This window comes from Brachyhypopomus gauderio, chromosome 8 (genome assembly GCF_052324685.1).
Source record: "Brachyhypopomus gauderio isolate BG-103 chromosome 8, BGAUD_0.2, whole genome shotgun sequence".
In the NCBI taxonomy this organism is placed as follows: Eukaryota; Metazoa; Chordata; class Actinopteri; order Gymnotiformes; family Hypopomidae; genus Brachyhypopomus; species Brachyhypopomus gauderio.
The window spans coordinates 6,450,095-6,455,070 of record NC_135218.1 but is presented as its reverse complement, the minus strand read 5'-3'; the positions used below and the strand labels follow the sequence as shown (position 1 = coordinate 6,455,070).

Genomic DNA, 4,976 nt, shown 5'->3' with positions numbered 1-4,976 from the left:
ACTCTGACATCCAGTCGAATGAGGTTAGGTCAAGTGTATTCGATAGAACAAATAAAGATTGTTTGCTCTTGTTACCCCAGTCATGCATGAACTTCTTGAAGGCATCATGCCAGTAGATCTTGCACTGTGCCCAGATTTGCTTACAGCTAAAAGTAACATTGCAAAGCCTTAAGATAAGCTTCATGATTATGACAGTGTTCAAGGCTCTTACTAAAAGCACATTGTTATTTCACACCACAAGCTAGTTTTTTTTTTTTTTTTCTTTGCAAACGTAATGTGTCAATGCTGTATTTCCCTACAACAGGTTTGATAAAACCAACAAACCTCATGTAATCCTTGAATGAGAAACTGGAGTTTGGTACCAGATGAGCCTGCATGGCTGGTGTTCTTAGATATGAAGGAGCTTGTGGTTTCTCCCATACACAGTGAAGAATCTGTTGCTTATCTTGAGAGCAAGATCTCTGAACAGAGGCAGAAGTAACAACGTTTCTCTCTTGTGAAACTGCTACCAAAACACCATTATCTGGCGCATTATCCAGAAAACACAGGTTGTTTGGTCCACCTGTACTGTTATGAACCATGCACTTTGAAGCAAAGTTTACACAAAACACAAATTGCTTCAGAAACATTCCTCTTTAACTTATAGTGAAACTTCACACCCCTCCCTTGTGCTCCACTCTCTCTTCATTACTTTCAGGTGTGTCTCGTTTGGGTCCTTGATTCAGTCAGTGTATTTAAGTCCTGTGTTCAGTCTCTTGTCCGGTTGGTGATTCTAAGTAGTACTAATTTGTATGCTGTATGTTATTCTGCTGTTTTATGGTTTCCATGCTAGCTTTTACATCTCCTCTATTGTGTATTTGATTGTGCCTTTAGTGTCAATTGGTTTAGTTGCTTAATGTTTTGTTTGTCCTTTTATTGTGTCAATATATTAATAAATCATTCAAGACTCGGCACTTGCGTTCAGCCTCCAACGCCCCAGTGTTTCAGGATCATTGACCAACTCTTGGATGCAGCGGGAGGCCTGTGAGTAGCTCACCCTGATGGCTTTGTGCTGCAATGCAGCCTGTATTTTCAGTTTTTAACATGCCCCACACCGCCAGAATTTACTGGTCCTGTTCATGAGGTACCATATTATGCACACACTGCAGCAGGGGAGTTTGGCCCATTCCTCCACACAGATCTTCTCTTGATCTTTGATGAGTTGATCTTTTTTCACCAAGCTGCTTGGTAATTGCTCCTTAGACCTTCCCAGCCTTGTGGAGGTCTACAATTTTGTCTCTGGTGTCTTTGGACAGCTCTTTGGTCTTAGTCATGTTATTAGAGTCTTACTGATTGTGTGGGGTGGACAGGTGTCTTTATGCAGCTAACATAGATTATAACAATAGATTCTTCTAATTTAGAATAATAAGTGGAGTGGAGGTGGACTTTTTATACGGGGACTAACAGGTCTATGACACCAGAATTTTTGCTGATTGGCAGATGTTCAAATACTTATTTGCAGCAGTAACACACAAATAATTAAAAATCATACATTGTGATTTCCAGATTATATTTTTTTTATTATGTTTCTCACAGTGGACTTGCCCCTAAGATGAAAATTTCAGACCTCTCTATGATTTCTAAGTGGGAGAACTTGTAAAGTTGCAGGGTGTTCAAATACTTTTCATCACTGTAAGGGATAATAATTTTGTTGAATTTGATTATTTAGTTGATACATATCCATTGGAAGAGTACATGGGAGGTACCATTCATATGGTGACTTCAAAAAGACATTTGCATACATGTGTTCAAAATATTAAGATGATGTGTTGGAAGTGTGACTAACTGTATACCTTATTGTGTTAAATTAGAAAAAAATTGAACCTGCAAAAGTGTGTGCTCCTCTTCTGATATTTTTATTGTCAACTCGCACATCTACATCAAGGTCATCTTCTGAGTCATCACTTGAGTCTTCCAAAAAGTCAATCAGCTTGAAGTCTTTTTCATGGCTTCGTATGTTTGTTGTGCCCTGGTTCTCGTAAGATACCAAAACTTTCTACAAGCCAATATACCCTTCAAAATAAGGATCATCACTCAGACCTGACCCACATCTGAAATCTCCCCATTTTAGATGGACTTGCAGATGGAATCGTGAAGTACAAAAAAGTAGTACTTCATCCAAAAAAATCAGACTTTGAAGAAGTGATGAAAGCTCTCAGGAAGCACCCTTGCTTGAAACAGCAACGCTCAGTAACTGGTTGCAGTGGCTGAAAGGGAAGTCTGACATTCAAACTTGGTAACTTTGAAATCCAAGTGGCAAAACTGCTGACAGTCTTGAACGAGTAAGAGTTTCCCTTCTTTCAGAATTTAAAAAGAAACAATGACCAGACCTTGAAAGTGCTAATGGAGAAGACCTTTGCTTTGAGAAGGCAAGAAGTTATCCAGGAATCACCTCTTATCACAGACTTCAAAACAAAATGGGCAGCTCTTTTTAGAACAAAAGAGGTAAGCACAGGTTTCAAGGTAAGTGTATTCACCACACTCTCAAATGACTGTGTTAATTCTTTGCATGTGAAAGTTTGTAAGCAAGCACAGAGTTTGAGTGTATTATAACAGTCCCTCTGCTGTCACTGTTCTTTTCCAAGCTGGATTCGCATTCTGAAAGTGTTTGCCAAAAGAGGAGGAGTCCAAGGACTGCAATTTGTGATGGCCATGACACAGGTATTCCTAGTAGCATTCAAATATAATTAAATAATACTTTTAAATAGAAGTTTGAACAATACGAGAGAGAATGCAGAAATGGGTAGTGAGGTGTATATGGTGTAGGTAAGAGAAAACTAGCTGTGAATGGGGAGGACAAATGTAAAGTAAATGTTACTTTCTTTGATTTACAGGAAAGTAATATGGAGTGGGAATATGGAATATGAAAGAAAACAGGATGCTGATTATGACTAGTTAAATTAAGAATGCTTTAAGTTTAACAAAGTGCAATAGTGTTTTTAACAAAACTTTGATTATTTTCTCCGCAGGGTGTAGGGGTCTCCATTAGAGGTAGGGTGAGGAGTTCGTTCATCCGGGAGAGACTCGGAGCTGCTGCTGCCCTATGTAGAGAGAAGCCAGTTGAGGTGGTTCAGGCATCTGGTCTCGATGCCCCCTGGAGGCCTCCCTGGTGAGGTGTTCCAGGCATCTGGTCTGGCTGCCCCCTGGTGAGGTGTTCCAGGCATCTGGTCTGGATTCCCCCTGGAGGCCTCCCTGGTGAGGTGTTCCAGGCATCTGGTCTGGATGCCCACTGGAGGCCTCCCTGGTGGAGATTATATCTCTTGGTTGTCTTGGGGACGCCTCTGTATCTCCCCAGAAGAGCTGGAAGAGGCTGGGGAGAGGGAAGCTGGGGGAATTCTTGCGTAGGCTACTGCCCTCACAACCCAGACCTGGATTAGTGGATAATTAATGGATGATCACTCTTCCTATCAATAGAGAGACAACGTTGAAGTTAAAAGACTGATCCTCAGAGCTCTGTGTCTCTACTTGAATGAAGAGCCGAATTATCGAATTCGTCGATATACTGTATGGACAAATATGTTTGAAAACTTCTAAATGGAAATTTGTGTACTTTGAATGATTTGTGTTTTGAACGTTCTTTTTCCTTTACCCTTATAGGTTTCTGATGTGGCGGCATTCAGCATGGAACTGAAGAGTGTCTTGGGTATCTATGCAACCAGAGTTGAGGGAGCTGAAGCCATAGACCTCCATGCAGCTTTTAAAGTGATTATTGAAAGTTCAACGGTTCTGACAGACCTTTGTGTCTCTTGCCATTGCATTGTTGCTTGGGTTAAGCCTTTGACTCCTTTCCTTCCCAAGTTCAGATGCACCTTTGAGGTTGTCCAGAAACTCTTTTTGGAACTAGAAATTAACAATCTGTCACACAAAGCTCAGGTTCTGAAAACTACGCTCTTCAGTGGGTTGTATGGTTAATGCATGATGATGATTCTTGATTTTGGAAGTATTAAAATGTGTATGGCATGGTAATGTTTGCAGTTTCTGGATAAATCTTAAGATTACTCTTGTGTTTTGACAGTCTCCAGGCAGCTAAATATGATTTTTAAAGGATTTTACTTAACTACATGCTGCATTGTTAAACATTTGAAATCTGATTTTTTTTTCATGGTGAAAATAGAGCAGACCTAGAACTGTAATACATTTTGGAAGTGTTGCACTTACTGCCATATGCTGTTAATGCATTTGTAAAGATTGATTTATGGCTGATTTGATTAATATTTTTATATAATAAAACAATCTTTCAAATAATCTTTCAAAAATACTTGGAGTTGTGTAAGAAGGCAAAATTGCCTTTTGTGATTGTTTATTATGTTATTAGTAGTATTATATTAATAATACTTTATTATTATTAATAATAATTCATTTAGTGCTTAGCTGCACAAAACCTAAGTAAACACAGAGTGCAACACATATGCATGCAAGACATGAGACATGTGTGACAAATGGCAGATGAACACACACATGTCCATACATACACACCTGAGGGAGGAGTCACAGACACACCTGAGGGAGGAGTCACAGACACACTGACACACCTGAGGGAGGAGTCACAGACACACCTGAGGGAGGAGTCACAGACACACCTGAGGGAGGAGTCACAGACACACTGACACACCTGAGGGAGGAGTCACAGACACACCTGAGGGAGGAGTCACAGACACACTGACACACCTGAGGGAGGAGTCACAGACACACCCGAGGGAGGAGTCAACCCCTCCATGATGCTCTCCTGGTTCGAGCAGAGGGGGCGCTGCCCTGGATAACATACTACTTCTGACAAATATTCCAGTATGCCAGCAGAGCTATCTTCTTGTGTACTGCATTCCTTCATGCAATGTGGGCACTTTTTACATATAATATAAAAGCAACTATATTTTGTACTGCTCATTGTTCTAAAAGGAGAAAATACACTAACCAATATCCAGCTAATAATCTGTGAA

General features: G+C 40.3%; 1 long non-coding RNA gene across 4 annotated transcripts; it reads left to right on the top strand.

Moving 5' to 3' along the window:
- Positions 1 to 788: 788 nt before the first annotated feature.
- Positions 789 to 4,273, top strand: LOC143521026 (uncharacterized). Of its 4 annotated transcripts, none has more exons than XR_013132599.1 (5): positions 789 to 1,023; positions 2,111 to 2,484; positions 2,625 to 2,700; positions 3,009 to 3,148; positions 3,637 to 4,271. It is a non-coding gene; the product is annotated as an uncharacterized LOC143521026 (long non-coding RNA). The 4 variants fall into 4 exon arrangements; XR_013132597.1 differs by having other exon boundaries at positions 3,009 to 3,543; XR_013132596.1 differs by having other exon boundaries at positions 3,009 to 4,273.
- Positions 4,274 to 4,976: the final 703 nt, after the last annotated feature.